Below are 26,941 nucleotides of genomic sequence, written 5' to 3'. Positions count from 1 at the left end.
CTCTCTCTGTCCCTCACCCTCTCTCACCCGTGACGTCACAGCGGTGTGCCGGTGACTGCAGCCGGCGTCCGCCATTGTCTCACGCCAGATTAGAATGACTTACCTGACTGCCAGCCTTATCTGCAGCGGCCAGCCAAGGGTATCGTAAATATCCCGCGTGGAGGATCCGGATCTGCCGCTGGCACGCAACGCTAATCGAACGTGACCACGCCGGCCGAAGACGCGGCAATTTGTGAAGTGCCGACAGCGGGATTGAGGGGTACGAGCGGTGGCGGGGTATCGGCCTATCGGGAGTCAGACGGACGAAGTACGCGCGGTGGCTGGGGGCCTGTCTTGAGTCAGGCGGACAGAGCACGAGCGGTGACTGGGGTACCGACCTACCTGTGGTCAGAGGGATGGCGCACGAGCGGTGGCTGGGGTACAGACCTACCTGTGGTCAGAGGGGTGGCGCACGAGCGGTGGCTGAGGTACAGACTTACCTGTGGTCAGAGGGATGGCGCACGAGCGGTGGCTGGGGTACAGACCTACCTGTGGTCAGAGGGGTGGCGCACGAGCGGTGGCTGAGGTACAGACTTACCTGTGGTCAGAAGGGTGGCGCACGAGCGGTGGCTAGGGTACAGACCTACCTGTGGTCAGAGGGGTGGCGCACGAGCGGTGGCTGAGGTACAGACTTACCTGTGGTCAGAAGGGTGGCGCACGAGCGATGGCTGGGGTACAGACCTACCTGGAGCCAAACAGGTGGAGCACAAGCGGTCGTTGGGGTGCCGGCACGGGTGTCAATTTGCATGATCATGGTTGGGCCACTGTCCCTTCACTCAATGTCCAAGATGCCTAGCCTCCCGCCCCCAAAAGTGAATTTGCCCCCCCCCCTCCGCCCTCAATCTCATGTAGCCAAACTACGCGTAGGACATTAACATGACAGCTTAAAATTATGCAAATGTTAAATCTTACCCAATCTTATGATGATCGGCAATTCAAAAGGCTACTTCGCCTGTCAATCCATGTCCCCTCGAGCTCGCGCTCAGGAACCGAACACTCTGAATTAGGAATACGCTCGGGGTGGAATGTCATACAGGTTGTCAACCCAGCGTAAATCCAGCCTAGGTTTAACCATTGACAACCCACGTCCTGAACGAATTTCGACGGACAAAAATCTGAGCTCGAGGTTTAGCACGCCCTCGGGTGGGGGTCAAATTGCCCTCCCCAAAAGGCTTCCAGGAATAGTTTCCGAGCGGCCCGGTGTAGTCGCCCAAATTTTGCATAGCTGTAGACAACCAAACAGCAGATTGTCTGGCATCAGAATTCAGACAGACCTTGTAAGGTCGCTGGCCTATGGCAGGTCAAAGTCAGGCCATCTTTTAAGCGAAGGCAATTTCTAGGTAATCGCTTAATGTGACCCAACAATAGAGTGTTAGACGAAGGCACACACCTCTGAGATACCTTCTTAGGCAATGCAGCAATTGAATGAACCAATTAAATTGACCTAGTCAGGTATAAAGGTCAGACCAAGGTCAAAACCAACCTTTTCTATCACTAGCGCTTGCTGTGTGGGGTAGTTCCTGGTGCTCATTTTGAAATTATTAATGGCAGGAACTGCATTATACACCTCCCATAGACTTTTTAAAGGTCAGAATAGGTCACTGACCTTAAACGACTCAGGCCAGCGTTTTGGTTTTAAGGACGTACCGCCTAGCATAATCTTTGTCGCTTATCCGAATGCACCTCCCAAAGCGGTCTTGTAGGATTTTACTCACCATGCCCTTCAAAAGGTCAAACAAGGCCACTGACCTTCGATGAGCACGTAACTTTTTACTTAGAACAGTTGTCTAGGTTCTATGGGCCCTTTGCAGACCAACCTGCAATTTGACCATGTTTGACAATATTGGACTCAAAGGTCAGTACCTAGGAACCTCAAACTTTGATCTAAGTGGTACATCGTAGAGGTAAACACACCCTGTGGGTTTGGTGTCTCTAGCTCTCTTAGTTTATGAGATATCAGGGGGATCAAATCCACCCCGCCAGAGCGAAGGGTCACCAAGCCGCCACCCGGGTGCGTGTTAATCTGTTTCCACTGCCGTCTTCTGTCATCTCCGAGTTGTATTTTGTCAGAACTCCTCTACCGATAAGGACATGCCTCCGTGAAACATCTGAAACACTGCAACCATGTCTCCCCTGCGACGTTGGTAGCACAGCGAGGGCAGTTGGACGAGTTTAAGCTTCTCAGGATATGGAAAGTGCAGCACTCCATCGACAAGACGCGTGGCTCACTGTCGAACCCGCTCCAGCCGCTCCTGGTCCAGCATGCCGGACGGGCCCCAGATGATGTCCTATTCCAAAAGCGGCTGTGCTATGGTCTTGTACAGCAGTGGTATCGTGCAAACAGCGGTGTTGGGGGATGACCACCACGCAGCCGCCATGGCTGAAATCACCTCCGCCGTCTGCACGTGGAACTTGAGCCTGTGATCGACTAAGATTCGGATGCCTTTTTCGGTAGGCTAGGCCGCGATTTCAGCGCCGTTCAGGAAGTGCACCGGTCTCGGGTTGCAGATGCCCACATGCATTATCGCCAGGGATTTAATACGCACTCAGCTGCTGGGGCTATACGGCGTCGCATGTCTCTCACCCTGGCAGGAAATGCGGGCATCGCTGGAAGTTGAACCCCGTACCTCTGGTTTCCCAGACACGCAGTGATTACCGCAGATGCGTTAACTATTACTCTATTGCACTTTGATGCATTGAAGGAAAGCAGCCACTCCTCTGATCATTTGGACCGGGCATCGAGGTTGTCGGGCATCGACACGGAATCCTCTACATTTGAAGATATGGAAACAAACATCAGATATGATGAAATAAGTTCACTTGTAACTATTTGCACACTTTTTAGGGGAAAAGGCTGCTCAAGACGGCAAACTTTCACTATTTGGTGAATATGCTCCGCAATACGTCGCTGTTTGACTGCGGCATGGAACTTGTGTGGCAGCACTAACATGTAGTTCTTCAATCTCCCGAGAGATGGCCCGTGGCGATACTGGATGTGTGCTGGACCATATATCGTTATGTGCTTATGTCTTAGCCCCATCTCGTGGTGTTGTTGCGTGTCAATCTGAGATTTTAAGATGCTGACTTGTATTCACATCCGTATAGTGCTTTCATTAAGTGTTTCGATTGCAATTTTTTCCGTAAAACTGGGAAAATACATAAATTTATGTATTATGGAGCACAAAACGCAATTACTTTTTTAAGATCCTACCCCTTCTCCATCAACCCGCGCCGCTCTCATAGATTCGGAGCATGAGGTTGTCTGGAACCCTGCCTTTGCGGTTTTTGGTGTCATTTGACCCGAGCTAAGGTTACCATATTCTGTAAAAATAGGACATCGCCTATGAGGTATGGATTGACGAAAGTTCCACGCTGATCGGTCCCGTAGGCTCAGAGCACGGGGCTGCCTGCAGCCAATTTTGGTGGTTTTGGCGTTTTTGGTGGCGTTTAGCCCGGCCCAAGTTCATCACAGTCTGGGCAGGATAAGCTATCGACCAAGCGGCATTGTATGGTGAAGGTTTGGCGTCCATCGGTACTTTGGTGGTGAAGGTGTGGCGTCCATCGGTACCATCGGCTAGCCTCGAAGCATGTTGTTGTCAACAGGTTTAGTCGGCCGTTTACTCCCTCCCGTGCGTGATCGTCTCTTGACTATTGTGTGGTACGTGACTAGACCGGGCACACAAACAAGCTGCAACGCAGCCTGAACTTTCTGGAGCGTTCCAATGCTTGAATGTGCCTGGCACGCTGCAAATCCTAGTGTCAATGCATGCAACAGCTTGTGGTGCGCAACCGCCCGTATCGGGCGGTTGCACACCTCACCTCAGCGGATCGGACGTGGTGGCGTGGCCATGCGGGGCGAGGTGACCCGGTCACAAATCAGATGACATGGTCAGATCTGCCGTGGGGCTGTTGATGTTCATCTAAAGAGATGGATCGTGTGGGACCACAGATGGACTCTTTATTCCACCGCCCTCGCAGTAGCTACATCCTGCAATATATTCTCACCCCATCCGTTACGATGTCCACTCTGAGTTAGTGTTCATGTCTGCCGCCAGAGGCGCTAGTCCTAGGTCCGCTTCACGGTGGCCGCCGGACGGCATCCGGAACCCATTTCCGTCACTACGCTATGCCCCCTTCGCCCAGGCCGGCATTATTTGTCCGGCCATTCCAGCAGCGTCCTATCGCCTGGCACACAGCCTTGCGCACGCGCATGCCCGGTCGGGCCAGACACGGCACGGCCCGGCGCATCTCTCGAGTCACCCCAGACGCTGGTAGTGAGGGGCAGCTGTTGCTATCCTGTATGCTGCAATAATCGTATGGTCACAGAAAACGCCACAACAAAGCGACAGGTTCCTGTAGTAAATTCATGTCACTCTAACATCACTATTGCGGCTTCCCCCCATGACGACTGCAATTCAAAATATGTGTCAACAATCATAGCCAATCTCCCTGCGTCGTAAAATCGAATTCGACAGAGAGCGCGTACAATTTCATTGAGATACCGGTGCATAAATGACAGTACCTTTGGATCTGCATTGACGGGACACCTTCACCAGACCGCTTTCCTGATGTCGACTTCGTCATTTCCTTACATGAGCCACGGGATTCCTGCTTGTCGCTGCCGTGCCGAACAGTTTCCTGGTCGGCTGTATTGAATCGACCGAATCGATTACTTTTGCACGTACCTGGCAAAGCACTTATCATGTTCATAGACGAGAAATAAATTTTGGAGACGTGGGATGAGTGGGGAAGAGCGCAGCATGATGCTTCAATCAGCACGGCCCCAACGTTACTGCTGGAGGCATGAGACATGGCTTCTAACACCACGGAGGCGTAAAACTGTAACTGTAAAACGGCGTAGAAGTCAATGAAGTACATTCACGTAGGTGTGACTGCAAAACGATACAGGACTAAATAAAGTACATTCACGGAGGTGTGACCGTAAATCGATTCAGGAGTAAATAAAGTACACTCACGGAGGTGTGGCTGCAAAACGATACAGGAGTAAATATAGTACATTCAGCATGAAACAAAGGAAAACCGAACCTACAATATTCCAGCAAGGACATATCGAGAAACGAGGCCCGGCGCCGACAGATCACAACAGCCCCGCACACACCACTGAAGGGCAAGGCTCAGGTGCCCCACACGTCCCTGGGCCAACCCCAGAGCAGCGACCCCGTCCCGCAGCGGGGTGAGTGACCTTCCACGGGCCGGGTTCCTGCTGTTAGAGCGGCCGCATTCACACGGCAGACGCACACGACATCCCCCTCCACACTGCGCATCCTCACGCACTGCACATCCCAACACGCTGTACATTTCAGCAAACCACACATTCCGCCGTACTGCGCCACTGAACACACCGCACATCCCACCGCACTGCGCCTCTCAACACACCGCACATCCCACCACACTGCACATCCCACCGCACTGCGCCTCTCAACACACCGCACATCCCACCACACTGCAAATCCCACCATACGCCACCTCGGTCAACAACCGCCTAAACTCCGTTGCTTCACTTACAAAAACTCGCTGAGACAGCTCCGATCAGGGGCGGATCCAGGATTCCATCGAGTGAGAGGCCACGCTCCACCGCGGTGCCTACTGGAGCCTGGTTCCCTTCCCCCCCCCCCCCCACAAATAAGTCCCCGGGGGCTGGCCACTTCATCTACATACGCTTTTAATCCGGAAGCTACCTTCCTTTGCACATCGTTGTGGGCTAGGCAAAGAAGCTAGATGTGCACATGACGCGCATTTGTTACCGTTTCCACGGAGAAAATATGACAAAACGAGTTAAATGTGGCTCCTAAATACCATCAAAATACCACCAAATCTTACCTTCGAATGCACAAGCTCATAGGAATACACTGCTGCTGCCATCTGCAGCGAAACCTACAAAAAGCTCGCCATCATACATGTCTTGAACTTGTCCATCCGTATTTGTTTGGTCACGGCGGTACCCAAGCGGGAATATCGCGAGGTACGCGCAGTTCTGTTGCGGTGAAGAAGCATTTTTACTGTTACTGTCCTCAAAGGCTTTTTATCACACATTATGTTTCGCTCACCTCACAAAGGCGACTTAGATGAACTGTCACTAACTAGGTGCATGCGTCAGCCACTTGTTGGTATTTTCATCCGTTTGCTATTTAAAGGAAATTTCCTACCTTTGAATATCTTGAAACAAGCAGCAGATGTGATGAAATAAGCTAACTTAGAACTATTGGCATGCTTTTTGAAGAAAAGGCTGCACTAGACAGCACAATTCCTCTGTTTGATACACATGCTCCTGAATACGTCATTGTTGGCTACGTCATCGCATCTTACACAACATCGATTGAGGGCCAATTGACAGCCGTTATATCTATCAGCCGGATATGAACGACTCGACAGTTATATTTTAATTGCCCTTGATTGCCGCGTGGCAAGTAGAATCGCAGGATTTCACTGACGTTATCACGACCCTATGGATGCCTGGGTAACCTTGAAATAGCCTTCCCAAAATAGTCTGCATGTCTTCATGGGCGTGTGGCTCAGAAACTAGAGGGTTCAGGTCTCAAGAAGGGCAGGACTGTGAACTGCACCGAATGATCTTTAAGATGGCAACTTCAGTTCAAAACCATAGCCAAGTGTGGAACACTCCACTTAAAAAAGTGTCCCACCTTTGATTTATATTTCCAAAACATACTATACATACTACATACAACATACTCTAGAGAAGCGCCAAGACTAGTTAGGCTAATAATAGCACTGGGTAGTGTCACTGAAGCAACATCAATACATAATAAGGATACCAATTTTAATCATTTTCGAGACCAAATGTACGCTGCCAACGCTTTGTAACAGCGCTACGCTTCTTCCCTGCACACCGACTGTTCAGTATTGTCTGCCACAGTCAGCTGACCGACATCGAGGCCCTTACGACCTCAGGGTCCCCTGATCGGGGGAAGAGGTCATCTGACTGACATTTTAGGGTCTGACCTTCAGTCTGGCCTCACATTATATGAGCCTCGGCCAGACCTTCAGACCTTACCATCGCACCCTTGATCGTCGGCTCAGAAGGGCCCTCTGGGCCCCTCAGGACCCTCTGAACCTTAGGTCGTAAGGAGATTACGTGCCGCTGTACTCCGCCCCCCCCCCCCCCCCCAATCCCGCTGCGTGCGCTCACGATGGTGGTGCCAGTGAACTTTGATTTCTTGCGAAAGGTAGATTTTGGGGTGATCTTTGGTGTTACATAGAATTAGGTGCCCCTCAAAAATACGGATTTTGGGGCACTTTGCGGCGCCCCGAAAATTGAGTGCCTCTTGAAAGCAAGGATTGCGATGCCCGATAAGACAGATTTTTGGCGCAATTGGAATGGCCGCTTGAATTTGTTACCTTTAGCTAATAGATACTATGACCCACTGTACCACGAAATGAACGTTTTGGTGCTCCTCGCCCAATGGGCCGATCCAGGACATGGCCAGTGGAGAGGCACGGACATTGTCGTATACCCTGGAATATGGTGTCTCTTGAAAACAAAGGCGTGGGCCCTATTTGATGCCCCTGAAATGAGCATCTGAAACCGCTGAAACGAAAGCTTATGATGCCCGGAAATGGATCCGTCGATGTGGATCCATCCGTGGATGATGACCCATGGTGATCCAAAATCAGGATTTTGTATCCTTTTACCATAAAGTTTGGGTCCCCTTCGGCCCAAGGGAGGAGAGAATATGACCCCCTGCCCCTCTCTGGATTCACACCTGGCCCCGTTTCAGCGGATGCCAGCCTTCCAGTAGCAGGAGTGGACGAGCCCAGCGCCGACACTAGGCTTCGCCGGTGGCGGCCGGTGATGACGATCCCAGCTCGGGAGGAGATGCCCCACACAGGACCTCGCCGGTGGCGGCCGATGTAACGATCCCAGCCCGGGAGGAGATAGCCGACACTAGGCCCCGCCGGTGGCGGCCGATGATGACGATCTCAGCTCGCGAGGAGATGCCCCACACAGGACCTCGCCGGTGGCGGCCGATGTAACGATCCCAGCCCGGGAGGAGATAGCCGACGCTAGGCCTCGCCGGTGGCGGCCGGTGATGACGATCCCAGCTCGGGAGGAGATGCCCCACACTGGCGCTCGCCGTTGGACTGGCCGACCGGGAAGCGATAGCTGTCACGCACGTGCTGGTGCGGTCACCGGATAAGCCCTGGGCCACATGACACGCCACGAGCAGGCCGAGCGGCAGAGCTGAGTCCCGACAGCCCGGAGACAGCCGGCATAGCGGCAGAGCTGAGTCCCGACAGCCCGGGAGCAGCCGCCTAGCGACAGAGCTGAGCCCCGACAGCCCGGGAGCAGCCGGCATAGAGGCAGAGCTGAGTCCCGACAGCCCGGGAGCAGCCGCCTAGCGACAGAGCTGAGCCCGACAGCTCGAGCAGCCGGCCTGGCGGCACAGCTGAGCCCCGACAGCCCGGCAGCAGCCGGCATAGCGGCAGAGCTGAGCCCCGACAGCCCGGCAGCAGCCGCCTAGCGGCAGAGCTGAGCCCCGACAGCCCGGCAGCAGCCGCCTAGCGGCAGAGCTGAGCCCCGACAGCCCGGAGACAGCCGGCATAGAGGCAGAGCTGAGCCCCGACAGCCCGGGAGCAGCCGCCTAGCGGCAGAGCTGAGCCCCGACAGCCCGGGAGCAGCCGCCTAGCGGCAGAGCTGAGTCCGACAGCCCGGGAGCAGCCGCCTAGCGACAGAGCTGAGCCCCGACAGCCCGTCAGCAGCCGCTTAGCGGCAGAGTTGAGCCCCGACAGCTCGACAGCAGCCGCCTAGCGGCAGAGCTGAGTCCGACAGCCCGGCAGCAGCCGCCTAGCGGCAGAGCTGAGCCCGACAGCCCGGCAGCAGCCGCCTAGCGGCAGAGCTGAGCCCGACAGCCCGGCAGCAGCCGCCTAGCGGCAGAGCTGAGCCACGACAGCCCGGCAGCAGCCGGCATAGAGGCAGAGCTGAGCCCCGACAGCTCGACAGCAGCCGGCCTGGCGGCAGAGCTGAGCCACGACAGCTCGACAGCAGCCGGCCTGGCGGCAGCAGCACGCGACGCCAGGTCGCCTCGCCGGTGGCCTGACGGTGCGGCGCACCGCCGACCCCTCTCCCGCTCCCATCTAACCGATCAATCGCAGCTGTCCAGGTCCCTTGTCAGCAGCAGTTGCCGTGCTAATGTAACAAGACTGATCTTCAGCGTGTTGACCTCATTGAGTGCTTTTCACGTGACTAAATCAAATGGTGATATCGGCAAATCCAGAGGTGGAACGAACGTGGTGGCCGAGGACAAGAAGATGCTGACCGCAATACAAATAGGCACGCTAGACTGCTTGCTGTTGATGAAAGATCATGGGCATGCCGTTCCTGCCTACGGATGGTAGAGTTGACTCAGTGCAGTAATTTTGTCTGTTGATGTAGGAAAGCCAGAAGGGAGGGAAGCGTGTATAAATTCCCTTCTTTATTTGATTCGTTCCCGACTCATTACTTTTGAAGAACAATCCTGCTGTTTGCAATTTGTTCTGGCATGGCTAATCAGCCAGGGAATGAGTCAAGCAATGTTCTCAGTGGTCTAACTTATACTTGTTTCTTGATTGTTGTTTTACGCCCAACGGTTTGGTCTCATTTCGCCTCACTTACGTGGCCTCATCTCATTTTGCACGGGTAACAGATGCGATTTCTTGTCCGTGGGATCTCTCTTAGCGCAATGGATTGCAAAAAGTACGCGTACTTCGTTGTGATTTACACCCCAAACTTTCCTTCGCGGTTTTGCACGAACAGTTTGTCAGCTGTCGGTTCCGGTGCTAATTCGCCGCGTAGACTGCCCTCGGTGACCACTACCATCAGAGATAATGCGGTCTTGGCGTGGTGTTCGACGATATCATACATATGCAAATCCCCCTTCACGCCACGGCTGGCCTCGCTGACCGCGCCGGACGGGGGCGCGCGGCGGCCACCAGCTGCCGAGGGACGCGGCAGGGGACGAGACCTCGGCGGATAGCTGCTGGACCACCGGGCCTCGGCGGAGAGCTGCCGGACCATCAGACCTCGGCGGAGAGCTGTCGGACCATCAGACCTCGGCGGAGAGCTGCCGGACCACCAGACCTCGGCGGAGAGCTGCCGGACCATCAGACTTTGGTGAAGAGCCGCTCGGAGATGGCCGTTGCACCACACGCTGCCAGCGGCGGCGAAATTACCGAATATCATGGTAAGGGTATGATATTTGGTATGCATGGTATGGGTAGTCAGTAAGAGATGGGTATGGATACAGGCATGTTATATAACATGGTATATATAACATGGTATGGGTATGGTATGGGCAGTCAGTAAGATACGTAAGATGCATGTTGTCGATTGCGTTTTGAACACATCAGCCTTCCGTATGCGTTCAGCCGTCAGGCGGGATCTCACTGCAGTTAAAGCAGCATTTCATGTTTCGTTGGAATTCAAACCATTTTGTTCGTGGGATCCCTGCCTTACACATGAAAACTGTGTGAAGCTACTTGTAATGCGATTCAGCAGTAGTTAATTAATAGCATACCTTGCCAGTAGGTCTCTACCACCACACCTTAGTTTTATTTATAATTTTGCAGCCATATCTTAACATCGTATAGGGAACTATGATGCGCATGCCGCAAAATTGTATTTCTTAGAACCAACTACAGAGGGAAGCGGCAGGCAAGTTAGAGCCAGCTGCAGAGGGAAGCGGCCGGCAAGTTTAAAGTGAGCGGACGGGTATTGCACTAGCGCTCTCAGAGACGACCGGTCAAATGTCCTCGCAACGGAATGCGGCAACGCTTAAGAGGCCCTCGAGAGAGGCTTTATGAAATTCATGTTCACCACAACAGCGAGATAAGCCTGCGGACGTCACAGCAGCATCGAATTGAAAAGTCCTTGCTTGCGATGTTAGCACGGTTTAGTCGTGTTCTGGAGTGCAGTTGCACCACCTGGAGATGTAGGAACAAGTTTGTGACTTCATTGTTGTGTGCTCAGTGTAATGCAGCTTACACCAGCAGGGGTGTGGCAAGGTTGCCTTGCCAAGATTGTGCAAATGGCAGGTGCCACAACGAGGTCCTGTTCAGATATCTGGGAATTTTCCCCGCAGCGCGGAATGGCTAAGCGCCATGTTGCCAGCGTTATAGGTGTGTCGTGAACAGGATTGGCGGGTGGGCCCAGGTGTGGGGGAGGCATGACGTCATTCATGTCCCTGCTGACGCCACATCGGTCGGTCTGACCTTGACCCGACCAGACGCGGGCCAACGGAGCCGTCTTTGCTAGCCGGTCTGGAAGTTTGTTGGTTCTGAACGCTCGGCACGTTCAGCATCATTGCTCTAATAAAGATGGCGAGGGAATGAGTGACACGCGAAACATAGCGAATCTTTCCAAGCTGTCGAGGGGTAAGTGCCGGTTCAGGTGCTTCTCAATTACATGATGACCCACAAAGGCATGGTAGAAGAAGCGCTTGGAAAGATCCGGACGGTACTCGTCGGTGTGTTTTTTCGTCAGGCATCGCGCCTAGTGTGGGCTCCGTGTGCGAGCCTGCAGCTCACCGTGTGCTGGCCTCGTCGCCCTATGGTCAGGCAAAGTGCGACACAGCGCGCGGATTAGTGACGTTACCCGCTGACCTGAGAGTTCATCAGTGGACAACTGCACGTGTCGGCCTGCAGTTCCTAATGGCCGTTGATTGGAATGTGACTGCTCAAGTTCTTACCAAACAGGGTTACGATTACATACAATGCAAATGGGCGGTGCAAACCTGGAGACGAATTGTGAAAATGCCTCAAACAATTCAGTCAGAAAACAACTGTGAATGAACTCAGGCTCAAACAGTGCGCAATGCGCGCCCACCGGGAGATGAAGGCTGCTAGGAACGGCGGTGTCACAGTCGACCTATCGTCGGCGATTGGCCCTCGCCGGCAGTCCACGGCTCACGTGCACGTGCAGAGGAGGCCGGGGCGGCCGGCCAGTCAGCTGGTGGGCTCGGTGGGCGGAGCTTAGGGTCAGCGGTGGCCGGCCTGGCCTGCCCTCTGGATGCGGGCGTCGGTACCTCGCCTTGCGGACGGGTGTGGCCAGTTCGGGCGACGGTGAAGGCAGGCACCTGACAGGCACCTGACAGATGCGCGACGGTCGAAGCGTTATAAAACGGCGCAGCGGCTGTGCAGACCAAACGTATCAGTTATGCAGAGAATGAACAAAAGCAAACTAAAGATGAAAGTTTAGCTAAAATATTAAGATATTCAGTTGAATATTTATGGGCTGCAAACATGAAAATATTATTGATTTAAACGTGTATATCAACAATGTAGGCTTAAAAGTGGTAAAGGCAAGAAAGGTTATCCACCTTATTTTGTCACAAGAAAATACGGAAATGGTATGACAGCGAGCGGCCTTTCAAGCCAAACCTCAAACAATTTTATGCAGAACAGCAGCACGAACAAAAACAACAACTTTGTGACTAAAACAATGTTCATGAGATTGACTATCACTTTCAGTCCACGATAGGCCGTGCAGACCACTCGATGATACGGTGGCGTTCACCTCTTTTCACGGCTTGTCATATATATACGTAAGCTTGGAAAAGAGACCACTTGTACTTACAGTTCAAGAGGGGTGCAATATTTACAACTGCGGAAGGCACAACGCAAGAATTAATGCCGAGTTAAGCGCGAAACCGGCGCGCGCAATTTGTCGTGTATTCGGCGTTATATTTTCCACCTAAATGCATCACAAGCGAGGTGTCGAGGCATGGAATGAACACGTTTGGCGCGGTCGTTCCAGAATGAAAAAGATTTTGGCGCAGTGTTCATTGCTTTTGTTCTAAGAAATCTGACCTTGCGCGCAATTTCGAAACGTCTAATTTTCTCAGCATAACCATTGCTTGTTTGATAACATCGCTTAGTCAGTGCCTCCTCACAAACTGAATGTCGGTTATAGTTGGCGAACTGCTAATTCATAATGCCGGAAAATGACGAGCGCATAGCCTTTCTTGCCTGTATAAATGTTCAACTCATTTCAAAGCGTTGGTCGGTCTGTTCATTACCACGGCCATTCTGGTCACCCGTCCGGTCGCCAGGCTGTTCATTACCACCGCCATTCTGGTCACCTGTCCGGTCGCCAGTCTTGATCTACTCTGTCCCGCCAGTAATCGACATGTCTCTGTCATGAAGTAAAAAGCGTCCGCTCGCCCAAGAGTTTGGGGGACTCATATCAATGCCTGCCCTTCATCAAACGACACTGAAATGCTCTCATTGTTCAAAGCTCTATTTAACATATTGTTTCGCGAAATGTCGATTGCGATGAAATGTCGCGCATTTTCAGTTCGAAAGAATGTGCATACGCCTCAGTGACCTATAACTTTTTCGGCAGTTTGTGATTGACAATAATTTGTGGGCACACTCCGCTGCCCTCCAATTTTGTCAGGGTTAAATTAGTTCAGTTTTCAATACGCTCGTCGTACTCACTGCGCCGTCTTCTCAGCGTAAAAAATTGACTGCTCACTGAAGACTTGACTCAACATATGAACCCATTTAAAGTCGTGAAACCGTTAAGCTGAGTTTGCACATCAGCTTAGTCTATTGGAGGATCCAAATAAGTAACTCAGTTCATTAATATAACCTTGGATATCTTCCTCATTGACAATAATGTATGGTGCAGCAATGGTAGTTAAAACTAAAGATGTCATTATCATCTTTGTGCAAAATCCCGCCCTTCTCAGTGGCGCGGTTTACCTTAAAATGCACCACTACGGCATTGGGCATTGCCAAGCAGCTGGGTTCTTGTTCCAGTGTGTGTTTCGCCAGAGGACATGTGTGGAGCTGGTGTATGTAGGTAAATTTGAATGTAACATTCGGTGGGTGAGAAGCGCGAGTTGTGACTAGGAGTGAGTGAGTAACGCTTTGTTCTTTGTGGATGGCCACCTACATACCTTGGTTGAGGCGTGTCAATAGGGTACACCCAATTTTGTACAGGTACCTGCCTAACAATATATGTAGTATGTTTAAGTGTGAATGGGATACGGGACTGAACGTCTAAATTGTGAACAGTTGTTCTTCATGACCTGAAGATGTTCAGTTCACAGCAACTCACACCTGATACTAGACAGTTAACATCAGGCCTCAGCAAGAGGACAGCATCTATGTGAAATTCATTAATTTCTATTTAAAAAGGCTGAAGGCCTGACTTGAAAAAAAAAAATCGTTGGAGCAGCACCTGAAGAAAAATGAGTTGTGGGATTGGTTTACGTAACTTTTTGGGATAAGCTCTGCATATCAAGGCAAAGTGTTTGAAGCTCAGTAAGATGTCCCGTTTAGTTTGGAGTACACTTAGAGAGACTTAGCATCTTGCTGACGCCTTTGCCGTAGCGTTTAGGCTAGTTGATAGCTTGAAAGCAATTCACACAAGGTAAATTGAGTTGGTGTCCCACGAAAAGCAAGCCGTATCATGTGTGGTTACACGGTCTCTTAATTCATGCGGGTAGTGCTTTCCTTGGCAAGCCCTTTTTGTATAAAATGTATACCTAAAACAATTGGACCGAACACAGAAACAGTTGGACAAACAGAAGGAAATATAGGTTGAATTCCAAATTCCACAGAATGGTTACATATAGTAGTAAGAATGTGCTTGAATACGAAAATCGACAAGCTGCACATTTCAAGCCTGGCTTCTTTTTTTTGCTGTTGATAAAGCTAATCGTCGTATTGTATCGTATAATCGTGATAAAAATCGTCCTCATAAGGAAGGAGCGATCCCACCTCCCCTTTATGTTCTCAGAGGACACCACTCTGGTATGCTTTTCAACTGTGGTCAAATTCTCAGAAGCACATGGGCATCCATTGCACGTTGTTTCACATCAGCGCCGTGCTCCTAGCTGTTGTGTTTCGGAGCAGGGGTGGTTTTTTAGAAACACTGCACGGCAATCCACGACCGACGCGGATGGCGAGCGGCAACCGACGATGCTGCGGAACCCGCGCGGTGTGCCGGTACTGTTACATTATGGAACAACACATCATAAACATATCCTCAAAACGTAGACCATTGTACAGCGTTGCACTCAGAATCAACAAGAAACACACCCGTTTGCGTTTTGTGTATCCACAAGGTATTGTCTAATAAGTAGGATGTAAAGCAGAAAAGTATGATTTTTCTCGAAAATTCGACTTTTGACCTGTAGTAATGGAGTCAATTACTGAACTAACGACATGACATCTAGAACCAATCACGAGCTTAGTTTAGAAACACTACAGGTGAGGGTTGCATCAGCCTCCCCCCCCCCCCTTCTTTCAATCTGCGTTATGAAAAACGGCGAATCAGAGCGAGGGTTAAGGAGACAGATGAGGCTTTTTGCATTTTGTGTGAAACGGGCGTGAGCTTTTTACCTCTGGTGCCTGGTGGTGCAGAGAGCGTACAATTCAGTTTCACTTTCAGGTGTATGTACCTCCTGGTGGTGCACGTAAAACATTTCCGTAGCCTCTCAACGGATAACCTCTCGGCGTAGCCTCTCTTTCTCTAGTCTGCCCGTGTCAGGCGGCACACATCTGCATAGCACACTTTTTTGCGCCTGGGACCACCTTCAATTAATAATAAACGAGACCGATCTCTGAGTATCATATCGGGCCGTCTTGGCACCATATATTCTGTGAAACACACCCAGTTCTAAACTTTCCACAAACCTGCAGCTTCACCTGGGCTTGAAATGGGATGTGGTCATTTCGAGGGCAAAATTTTATAAAACTTTTTTATGAATATTGTTAATCCTTGACATTCGGGACGCAAATTCGAGTGGTTGAAAGCCGGGGAGAAATCAGGTTTTGGGGTACGCTAGGTCAGCCTTAACGGTCGAGCCACCCAATCATATTTTAAAAAGTGCCCCTCGGGCTCATGCATGCATGCCAGGTGAAAGCATTGAGTCCATGCATACATGTCATGCGACAAAAATAACAAAACATAATTTACCAGATGTTCTTTCACTGTCCCAGAAAGATATAAAGCACAGGACCATTTTCGTCCGGATGTATACCTTAAAGGTGTACCGAGGGTGTTTCAAGGGAGATAGGGTATACCCAGGATGTTGAGGAGGGAAGCGAGACATTTTTTTCTGTCAGTTTCTGCAGTTTGCATTCCTCTCTTCACCACCCTGGAACCATCCCCACAGAAACAAATCAAATACTACTTCTACATACTTGATACACTTCTACCTAAAAGAACAATGCTCTAAAAGACAACTGGTCAGCTAGTTACTCAGCTCAAGTCTGTCATCTCATCTGTTGTGCCTTGGGCTGTCTGGGCCACGTGTGAAACAATACCTTGGATTGTCTGGGCCATGTGTGAAACAATGCCTAGAAGACAATTGTGCAACATAACATTCGCATGGCGTCCACGCGGCTGCGTGCACCAGCCGCAACACACCCTCACATGTTAACAACCTTCCATTTCGCCGCCCGGCAAGCACGCCTACCTTATCTTACGTCCCAAAAACGTCGGTAAACACTTTTTGCACACATACTGTTCAGATGAATCACCAATGACCGATAAGTACGCTTCAGAATAGTTACAATTACGTGGGTATGGCCGTCGACGGAAAAGTTATAAATTTCAGCCTATATTCATGACGAAATCAAGCCATTTTACCGCCACTGAGCAATCTTTGCTTTGAAACTACGCTGCTACATGCAAACCACATGCTTGGGAAACAACCGAACTTCAAGGAGTATGGAGATAGACAAATGGCTTGAAAATGGCGACCGGAAGCCATGTGGGGGGTGGGGGGGGGGGACTACCTTCACTGATATAGGCTGGGAGAGCATAACGTTGCACGATCTGTTTGGGCACTTGGCAACTAGTACTAAATGGCTATAAGCTTATGACACAAGAATGCCAGTTTACCGATTAGGGTACATGCTGCATCCATACAAACCCACGAGCCCAACTGTCGTTCTTGACTTAATTTAAGCCTATTAAGACCTGTACACGATCTTAAGCGCCGGTGGTATAAAGCCATAATGTGGGGGGGGGGGCAAACAAGAAAAATCCGCGAGCTGTAACTCACAACTGGTAATCCATACGCTCCGGGATGGATCCGGAAGTGGTTTAAAACGTGTGGTTTCCTTGCTGAAGATTTTTACAACTTGCAGCGATTACGGTGGTCAGGCTGGGGAGTTCAACCGCATCACTGCTCCAGCACCATTATCCAGTATTCAGTGTGACAGGCTGGGGTGGGATCTTAATCACATAGAAAGTCGGGGCGGGACGACGACTTCTAGGGAACTGCAGCCCGCTGCCCCGCCGGCCTGACGGCGCTCCAACATCGCACCTCCAGCGCCAGCTGCTGCAAACCGCAGGACACCATCTTCCGATTCCAATTGCTCCACAAATTAAATAATACCCGCAAAGAGCTCAGTACCTATACCAGTGCCTCGACACTCCACTTGAATGTCCTTTTTCACCAAAAGAACTGGGCACCCGGCCTTTGAGATCAATCGAGTCTCCAACTGTGCCAGGGCCCATCGTCTCCATCCGGCATTCGAGGGGCCCACTTCGACAGGTCATCCTGCCCATCGTTTATCAGAGGAATATGGCGCAGATGTGTATCGCCGCTATCGGCCATCTCGCGAAGGGGTAGCGCGATTGTCTGACTTGCTATCTGCGGCCATATCGACACCGCGGCCACCCCTGTGGTACACCGGCGACCGTTTTTGTTCTAGCGCCGCCGCGATCCCGCTGCCAGATACGCACTGTCCGCCGTGTTCGCCGGGAATAAATCTGCTGGGCGATCACCGAGGGATCGGCACTGGACGGTCCCCCGCCGGGCGCCGGGGCCGCGGCCCGCACCGGCTGGCCGGCGCGCGCTGACGCCGCCGAGCGCCGCGGCCCGACGCCGCCGGCCGACCGGTGCGGGCCGCCGCTTTGGAGGCAGCCTGGGCGCGGCGTGTCGGTCGGCGCTACCAGCGGACCCGAGATGCTCCCCAGTCCACGCCACATGTGTAGATGGGCGTGATCAAGGCACGGTTTACGCAGCATGATCACCCACCCCAAACGTTCCGGTCTCTCTTCGCAGATCATGCGTCATCACCACCCACGCATTGTTCCCGGGCTCCTTTTCATAGCTTTATGAAATAAGTTCAGTGGCGTAGCAATTCAGGGAGGTATTGTCACCAATCCCCCCCCCCCTTCACTAGGTGAGTTACATTAGTCCTATGGTGCTCCATGGTAAGAACTGGATGCGGATTTACTCCTGCCGCCACCTTCTTACCCGGTTTACCGCTCATGAAGGGACCTGCGACTTCAGCCAGTAATAATAGGCGTAGCGAATTACGCGCTGGACTTTTTCGCGCCTACCACCCTCAGCCAGCTTCGGGTGTCGAGCTTCGACGGGGCACACAAGCTTTGTTCTCAACCCAACTGGCCTATAAAACATTGGAGGAATGATGGTGGGCGCGCCGGCTTCAGGTGGTCTGATGAGCACCTTTACTGGTGCTATGGTAACGTGGATCAGCAACCTTCCTGGTCCTGTAATGACGGATCGTATCAGATCAGTACCCTTCCTGGCGATGCAGTGACGGGGCGCACCTCATCAGCACCCTTCCTGGTGCTGTAGTGACGTGGGGGTACCTGATCAGCACTCTTCCCTGGTGAGCCGTGTTGCCGGCAGCGGGGCCGGGCTGAGGCCGGCGGCCGTGAGCCATGTTTGCCGGCAGCGGGCCGGACTGTGTGACGTGAGCCGTGTTGCCGGCAGCGGGCCGGGCCGTGTGACGTGAGCCGTGTTGCCGGCAGCGGGCCGGACTGTGTGACATGAGCCATGTTGCCGGCAGCGGGCCGGACTGTGTGACGTGAGCCGTGTTGCCGGCAGCGGGCCGGACTGTGTGACATGAGCCGTGTTGCCGGCAGCGGGCCGGGCCGTGTGATGTGAGCCGTGTTGCCGGCAGCGGGCCGGACTGTGTGACGTGAGCCGTGTTGCCGGCAGCGGGCCGGACCGTGTGATGTATGCCGTGTTGCCGGCAGCGGGCCGGGCCGAGGCCGGCGGCCGTGAGCCGTGTTGCCGGCAGCGGGCCGGACCGTGTGATGTATGCCGTGTTGCCGGCAGCGGGCCGGACCGTGTGATGTATGCCGTGTTGCCGGCAGCGGGCCGGGCCGAGGGCGGCGGCCTTGAGCCGTGTTGCCGGCAGCGGGGCCGGACTGTGTGACATGAGCCGTGTTGCCGGCAGCAGGCCGGACTGTGTGACATGAGCCATGTTGCCGACAGCGGGCCGGACCGTGTGATGTATGCCGTGTTGCCGGCAGCGGGCCGGGCCGAGGCCGGCGGCCGTGAGCCGTGTTGCCGGCAGCGGGCCGGACCGTGTGATGTATGCCGTGTTGCCGGCAGCGGGCCGGACCGTGTGATGTATGCCGTGTTGCCGGCAGCGGGCCGGACCGTGTGATGTATGCCGTGTTGCCGGCAGCGGGCCGGGCCGAGGGCGGCGGCCTTGAGCCGTGTTGCCGGCAGCGGGCCGGACTGTGTGACATGAGCCGTGTTGCCGGCAGCGGGCCGGGCCGTGTGATGTGAGCCGTGTTGCCGGCAGCGGGCCGGACTGTGTGACGTGAGCCGTGTTGCCGGCAGCGGGCCGGACCGTGTGATGTATGCCGTGTTGCCGGCAGCGGGCCGGGCCGAGGCCGGCGGCCGTGAGCCGTGTTGCCGGCAGCGGGCCGGACCGTATGATGTATGCCGTGTTGCCGGCAGCGGGCCGGACCGTGTGATGTATGCCGTGTTGCCGGCAGCGGGCCAGGCCGAGGGCGGCGGCCTTGAGCCGTGTTGCCGGCAGCGGGCCGGACTGTGTGACATGAGCCGTGTTGCCGGCAGCGGGCCGGACTGTGTGACGTGAGCCGTGTTGCCGGCAGCGGGCCGGACCGTGTGATGTATGCCGTGTTGCCGGCAGCGGGCCGGGCCGAGGCCGGCGGCCGTGAGCCTGCTTGCGGTACGAATCGGCGGCACCTGCGCGGCTGGCCCAGTTTTCCGTCATGGCGGCTGCGGCGCCGTGTGCAGAGATGCGTAATGGCGACATTCCTGCACCGGCGCTAATGACGGCCACGGCAGGCTAATCGGATCACTTTGAATAAAGCCGCTTAATTTTGCAATGCCTAATTGAAGTTTCTGATTTAGGAATATCGCTAATGTGGCATCAAAGCGTGGACGAATGGCTCAACAACTTTTCACAGTGCAGCGGACTTATCCTTCTGGATGTGATTTAGACTATTCATGCGGCGAATTAATTCTTGGAAGCTCACGCGGCTGATATCCTATTACGCCAGTAAGTACTATGAAAAATTAATGCACGGCAGCTTCTGTCACATACATCCCGCAGGTAAGGGCAAAAGCGATGGGGTGGACGCTCTGCCAGGCTCAGGTCTCGCTTGACGTTCAAGCAATCGGTAGAGGTCGTGGTACAGCTGTGGCAGTGATCACGCCAAATGGAAATGAGCATAATTTTTAATTATTACCGCTCAAACATGCTTGTTTAGACCACTTTACCTCGACGCTTCTTTCCTCAACCATTTTCCACCCATGCCAACAAGTTAGGGCGTATCAGCCACGTCTTAATGTAGTCGTACAAATAATGATAATAACGAAGAGTATCATAGGGAAAAACATAGGGAATAGGAAAGACAGGGGAAAATAGGCGCGTTATTTTTGGCTTAGCATTGATAGGCTAGACTTTGACTTAGACTTCGGTTATTTTTTGCATTATAATGTACTCGAATCGCAACTCTGGGCTCAATCGTATGGCTTCCTAACGCAGTAAAGAAGTGAATGGTGTGACAGCTATGGCACGTCCCAAAGTCTGTTCGACAATCAATATCATCCTGCTGTTTGCGAGCCTGTGAGATCCTCGGCTCTCAGGAGGAAGACGCAAACCAGAAACTAACAACATCTACCATCCCAAGCGCTCATGCGTCTGGTTGGCCGTTACCGAGACAGATGAAATCCGCTGCTCTGGCGTTTATCCTTACGATAACAAGCCCCCGGTATTTATTTGCTAATTCGTCCGCCCAGAACAGAGGGCATTTGTCTCTTAATCTGTGACAAAAAAAGATCTAGAGCCCCAACACGCAGGGCTGGAATGCCTGCACCCCAGAGCACGCAGCGCAGCGTTCACTCGTAGGTGAAAGGTTGCGACACCTGCAATCGAGAAGCCAATGGTGACAGCGAACACTGCGCTACAGGAGCCAACACCACTCGTGGCTTCTTCGGCTGATCGACCGCCGGATGGGTCAGCCCAGCACGTGCTGCTGACCATGGAGGCGGTCAGCCATGTTCCCAGGAGGCAGACATGTGTCCAGATCCCAGGCTTGGTTCCTGGTTCCCACTGTTTTTTCGACAAAACAAAACCCTGGAACCTGGTTCCTGCTGACCTTTTCGACAAACCAGGATCCTGTATTTTGGCTCCCGCTGATTCCTTCGACAAGAATTATGGGTCCTGGTTCCCAGTCTTTCTTTTGTAGAAGCCAAAACCTGGATTCTGGTTTGCTCTGACTCTTTAGCAAAACATGAGGCTGATAGTTGGTTCCTCGTTCTCATTGGCTCTTTCGAAAGCCCTTGATCTTAAATTCTGGTTGTTACTGATTGTTATAAGTACAATACCCTGACTCATGGTTCTCAGCTACAAAGTCATGGAAGCCACACAGTAAAACCTACTTATTTTACTTTCACAGTTATTAAAAGTCACACACCATAGGCAAGTCACAAAAGTCACACACCATAGGCAAGTCACAAAGTCACACACCATAGGCAAGTCACAAAAGTCACACCACAGGCAAGTCACAAAAGTCACACACCATAGGCAAGTCACACAATCAGCCCGCCCCGACACCACCAATGCAATGGGCAGAGCTTAACTCCTAGTTTGAGGTAATTTGCCTACAGCTTAGAGGAGAGTGCTTAACAGCTGAAACTATCATTCAAGAATGCTAACATTTTCTGTTCTCACACCACATGAAGGCCACACACCAAAGGCAAGTCAGACAGCATGTTCTTACCAGGGGCGGATCCAGGATTTCGTCGAGGGGGGGAGGCATGCAGTATTATTGGACCCCGCTGGAGTTTGGGGCCCTCCAAAAAATATCCTTGCATTCCGGAAATCAAGGTATGGAAAATAATGTTATGTATATATATTATATATATATATATATATATATATACGGAAGCCCATCTTACTGTGCGCAGCCCTATAAAGCTAGACGTGCTACATATGCACATATAAGGAGCTCGTCCATTTTTTAACTGATCCTATTAAGTGTTGTCATTTTGATGATAAGTGTTTTGCAACAGCATACAAAATAAACTCAAGTTGGCTGCTAAATATCATAATACTAAACACGGACTTGATTCCTAGCTTGTTACGGCTAGCCGGCTGGACGACGTAATCACCTGATGACTTTGATTAATGCATAATTTTTTCCCTTGTTTGAAGGGGTGCAAAATATCCTAGCATTTAACATATGCTGAGAACGTGATTCACAAGGATAGAAAGTATTATACCTTAAATAGCGAAGGAAAATGACACACACGTTGTTGGCTGCATGCAAAATTACGTTCAACAATACACACACACACACCACACACACACACACACACACAACACACACACACACACACACACACACACACACACACACACAACACACACAACACACACACAACACACCACACACACACCACAACACACAACACACACACACACACAACCACACACCACACACACACAACACCACACACACCACACACACCACACACACACACACACACACACACACACACACACACACACACACCACACACACACACACACACACACACACACACACACACATATATATATATATATATATATATATATATATATTATATATATATAGTTAACTAGTAATATATTATTAACTAGCTGGTGTTCAGTTCAATTTATTAATTAGTTGTTTCCAAAATCGTGATCAGAGAAACGCCAGTTGATCAAGCTCCCGTCCGTCGAAGTGTGTATTTTGACTCCGTTAGGTGCTACCCCATTTCTACGACCTCAGCGAAACGGATAGAAACAAACGGAGGACTGAATAGATCAGTTTGGATTGGGTCAGACACCGTCGGTATTTTATGTGTTATGGCACGTGCTCTATGGTCATTCTGCTACGGTGCTGCCATGGAAGCTTGTGCTCACCTGTGTTTGTGGCTGTGAGGGCTTATTGGGCTGGAAAGGGGCTTCCATGATAGTGCCTGGTAAAAAGGCAATTATGAATTTAAAGGAACGCAACAGGTATAGGTTCATATGGTTAGTTCATCTCATCTCTCCCAACTCCAGCCTCTAAAACTGTTTTGAAAGATTGTGTCCCTGAGTTACACGTTGACGATCCTTAAAAAAACAAGGCTGCCAAGGGTCTCCGATAAGATACTGGTTCTTGATGTTTACATTGGCGTCACTCCAGACAGTAGATTGACTCTTGTTGGATCCCAACATGATCCAGGCCGGATTTTGGTTCTTGCGGATATCTTGACACAATGTTAGGCTCGATCTTGGTTCTTGCTGGATCTTTCGACCTGATTCCAGGCTAGATCTTGGTTCCTGCTGGTTCTGTTGACTTGGTATCATACTGGATCTTACTTCTATCTCAATCTTTTACCTTATTATTTGGCTGGATCCTGGTTGTTACTGGGTCTTTTGACTTAGCAGGAGGCTGAATCCTGGTACCTGCTGGATATTTCAATTTGATACTGGGCTGGGTTCCGTCTCCTTGGGCTCCATCGGCCTGATGCCAGACTGGTTCCTGGGATCTTATTGGTTTCGGGACCAGGAATCGTCTCTCGGGAAGAAATGTCAGGAACCAGGCACGTGTTTGCCAGCAGGTGCTGCTTACCACCACGCCGATCAGCCACGCTCTCCGTAACTACTACTGACCGCCGAGCCGATCATCCATGCTCCCAGCAGTTGCTTCTGGCCGCCGAGCCGATCAGCCACGCTCCTAGCAGTTGCTTCTGGCCTCCGAGCCGATCAGCCACGCTCCCAGCGGTTGCTTCTGGCCTCCGAGCCGATCAGCCACGCTCCCAGCAGTTGCTTCTGGCCACCGAGCCGATCAGCCACGCTCCCAGCAGTTGCTTCTGGCCACCGAGCCGATCAGCCACGCTCCCAGCAGTTGCTTCTGGCCACCGAGCCGATCAGCCACGCTCCCAGCAGTTGCTTCTGGCCACCGAGCCGATCAGCCACACTCCCAGCAGTTGCTTCTGGCCGCCGAGCCGATCAGCCGTGCTCCCAGCAGCTATTGCTGACCGCTGCAATAGCTGCTATCGCTGACCACCGAGCCGTTCGCGCCGTGACGGACGCCCGTCGGCGCGCCGGATTGGGCGGCATGTCTCGCTGCGCGCTGCGGGAGACGCGACCGGCGCGCAACAATGGTGGCGGCGACACCTGGCCACCGCTGACATATCGCGACACGACAAACGTGCCGGCCGCACCGACATAAACCACGCCCGACAGCGCGCCGGTGTCGGGGCGCGACCGCGCGCGACGCCGCGAGTGAGACGCTCGACACTGTCGGGAGGGAGGGGACTACACGCGGAATACCGCAGCCCGGCCGACCATGCTGGTCGAAGATGAAGGGGCGGCGCGGCGCGAGCTCGCTGTCCGAGTGAGTCGGACCCAGCCGCCGTCCGAAGATGGTGAGGAGTGGCTTCAGGGCGGCGAGGATCACCCTCGAAATACCACAATACCCTCCCGTAATGTAAGTCGTACGGCGTGTAGGCACACGGTACAACGTGTCAGGACGCAAAAAGCACGGGACAATCGCGGAAGAAAAACGAAATGCTCGCTTTTTTGTGCGGGATTCCGCAGCGGGACGCGGAGGAATCTGACGCGGTATTAAACTGCGCCTGCGAGCTGCGGCGACAGTAACGACGCCAGATGTCTCCGCCCGGTGCTTAGGCTGGACTTAATCCGGTCCATCCGACAGCTGGGTCCAATCGTCGAGCAAAAACGGCGCATGCCACGAGCATGGTACTGCGGGGATGGGCTTCACCGGTAACAATCAACATATATCGACGGCTTGAGGAGCGGCGCTGACAAATGGATTCGACCACAGAATGACACAGGGCGTTGCTCGTGTTATATATATATACTGCTTCTAAAAGTTTGTGCTGGCGTAAGTAACATATGTGCTGAAAAATGTTATAGTTCACCCTATCAACATGTTAGCCGAGGTTTTTGCAAGTCTGCTGCAAATGATGGTAACAAAGCTCCTCTCCCAACTCATCTCAACCGACATAACAATTGTTTGGGATATCGTCCATGCCATTGGCGTTAATGCATTTGTAGGAAATCGGTCAGCCATCTCTACGACCGTTGGCAGGGGTAGTTCAGTTTCAGCTAGCTTAACCATACTCAGTCTCTTTAGATACCGGAAAGGCATTAGATATATCGCCAATGCGGAATTTCACATAAGTTCACTTCAGCGGGCTAATGGACAGCCCGACATACCACCTTGACCTTTTTAGATACGCCTTCGAGGAGGCAGCATCGAGAATATTCGCTGGAGGCAGATGCCGAGCGCCTTCTGCGCCGGCGACGCCACGCCATGCGGCCCTTGCACCATGCTCTCCTCCAGTCCGCCGGACCCGGCACGTTCAGTGGCCGACATTCCACGATTGCGGTCAATGCGGCGCGCGGCGCGGCGACGGCGGCACCGCCACCTGCAGCGAGCCGCAGTTTTTCTGCCGGCCCCGGCTGGCACCTTGTAAATGGGCCGAGAACGCTACATTAGTTTTACATAATGCCTTAAAATACCAGATGTCGCCGGCGCGCTGACGACGATTGCACGCGGGCGCGATGGTTCCGATAACGGTAGGGGTGGATCGAGCCCCGGCCGCGGCCGGACGCATGCCACCGCCGTACCGGCGCGCTGATGCCCGGCCGCGGGAGAGCGGTCCCCGGCCAGCGCTCCTGGGAAGTTACGGCGCTATGTTGCGTGGGCAATGTGTGGGGATGAAAGAAAGTAGCAGGTATGCTTGTACTGAAACATTGTTCAAGAAAATAGTGTTTGATTCCACACACGCGTTGTTAAACATACCTGAGCTATTGGTAAAGCGTGACCCAGAATGCAAACAACGGCCAGCAAGAACGACGGCAGCCAGGCTCATTAAACAGCTGTTGGATTGTGGCAGCGCAGTTCGCTCAATACATTTAACACGGAAGTAATCGTGTGGCTCCGTAGTAAACGACTGGTCCCTGTCGTCAGCTGTTGGGGTGCAGGTCAACTGCCGGGGCCCGTGCCGATGACGAAAGTGAAGAGCGCTTCGTTAAAACATTCGGTCAACGGTGAGAAATCTTGAAGCTGGATCAAAGTTTTGAGGAATTAGGATGGTTTTAAGAGCTGTTTGTGAAGATGTCACTGTTTTACATGATAACTGGTTACGTTTTGTGTGAAAAATTATTATCTTAAACATATTGCCTATTATAATTCCAACGCAAAGGCTGATAGAAACGGCCCTGTTAGTTTCGTTGTCCGTCTGGAACATTCCTGGAGGGAGCCAGTAGTGGTACTGGTGCACCACTAGCAGCTGTTGGTAGTGGCCACACACCAGCCGCCACGGCTGGCGATGGTGCCGCCCTGGCCGTCACGCGTCACGCTCCGAATCAGTGTCGTGACTGTGCGCCCATTGGAAGTGTCGCAGCCCGTGAGGCTCCGACGATTACGCGAGATGACGGATTGCTGGAGCGGTGTCTGAGGGATTCAGGCAGTCGATGACGGCATCAGCTGGGTTGACTCAACTCCGTTCACAAGGATGCATCAAGCGCCATTGCTCACCCGAAAACACAATCGAGTATTAGCGCAGGACAGACATTCAGTGTCCCACACCTTTCTGCTACCTCTGTCACGTTCTTTACACATGTTCCGAACTATTGC

This window comes from Pollicipes pollicipes, unplaced genomic scaffold, assembly GCF_011947565.3.
Source record: "Pollicipes pollicipes isolate AB1234 unplaced genomic scaffold, Ppol_2.1 Scaffold_7231;HRSCAF=8579_pilon_pilon_pilon, whole genome shotgun sequence".
NCBI lineage: Eukaryota > Metazoa > Arthropoda > Thecostraca > Pollicipedomorpha > Pollicipedidae > Pollicipes > Pollicipes pollicipes.
Note: the sequence above shows the minus strand (reverse complement) of the source record.